The following is a 1,556-nucleotide window of genomic DNA, read 5'->3' on the forward strand; positions in this document are numbered from 1 at the left end:
TCCATATACACACCTGCATCTAAAATCTGACAGCCTAAGGCTGCGTCCATGGTATGGACGTCCGCACGCCCGCGTGATCAGACTGCCTCAAGGCAGTGGATGCGGGGTGCGGGCATGTGCACGCAGAGGCAGGAGAGGGCGCGCGATGCGCGAGAAATCAGTTCAAACCGATTTCTCGCGCGATACGGCGGTCACGTGAGCGGTTCGCCCAACAAGGGCGAACCAGCTCCTTGAGGACCCCAGGAACGCCCCTCACGGCCCGAGTACTATGGCCAGGGAAAGCACCCGCTTTACCTCAGCCTCCGCGCGCCTCCGCACGTCTGCACTCACTATGGACGCAGCCTAACGTCTATTTTCGCAGGAGAAACAGTTACCTGCCTTTTGCACCTCTTACTCATGCAGTGTGGGGTATAATTTGATTTTTCCAATCACAGCAGTGACAGATATCCATTTGTTACTCTTATGAATTGCTGTCAGGCCCACCGTTTCTTAAATGTGATAAAGCCCTGCAACTAAGTGGTGAGCAAGGCTGCCACCTTCTATTGAATGTTAACCTGGAGCTTTTTTTTTAAATTACATTTGTTTAATTTATTTATTTTATTTATATATGTAGCTCTCTTACCGTCTCCTGTGGCGGCATCTCCTCCAGTAAGGTCCCGTCAACATGGCTCCGCGACGTCAAATGGCGTTGCCTTGACATGACAACTGGACACCATGACAATGGAACGCCCTGCGACATCGCGTTGCCATGACAACGGGTCGCCTCATGGCACGCCATATCACACGACGCATCAGCACCATAAGGCGTCCCGTTGTCATGGCAACTTGATGCCTTGTGACATCACGTAGCGTCTCATTGCGATAGCAACGCAGCGCCACACTGACAGCCGTTGCAGGGGGGAGATGCCGGGAGACGCCACCAGCGCCTGGCTTCAGTAGAAGGTGGCAACCCTGCTGACAGCCCAGGAACTGGTGATCGTCCACTGCCTCCTAACCTATATATATTTCACTTTTAGTGGGCCATCAGTGACAGCCCCCCCAATTAAGCCCCCTTTGTAGATCAGCACAGACACAGGAAGGGTCTTGACCTGTCATAAACCCAATATCTTGTATGTTTAAAACAAACTGTAACCACATTAACCCCTGAAGCACCAGATTGATTAAAGTACTTAATATCCCCCATCATATATGTTACACTAGGATTATTTTATTCAGATTGTACTATTATTTCATTATTATAATGTGTATATGATCATTATTACTCTAATTATATTGTTATTACTATTCTATTAGTATTATTTTGTATTAGGATTACTATTCTTGTATTATTACTAATAATATTACTACAAATACTTTGCTATTATTATTAGTATATTACTGTTATGAATGGTATACAGTAGTTATTGTGTTAGCATTATTAGCAGAATTACTGCTCCCTGGAGTATTTGGAAGGCGCTGTAGTGTCCCTGGAACCAGGCGCCCGGCCGCGTGTTGCCGGGGGAAGCTTCTGCAATACGTGCATTACCTTCACATGCGGTTGCGTGTTGCCGGGGGAC

Source organism: Ascaphus truei, chromosome 10 (assembly GCF_040206685.1).
Source record: "Ascaphus truei isolate aAscTru1 chromosome 10, aAscTru1.hap1, whole genome shotgun sequence".
Classification (NCBI taxonomy): Eukaryota; Metazoa; Chordata; class Amphibia; order Anura; family Ascaphidae; genus Ascaphus; species Ascaphus truei.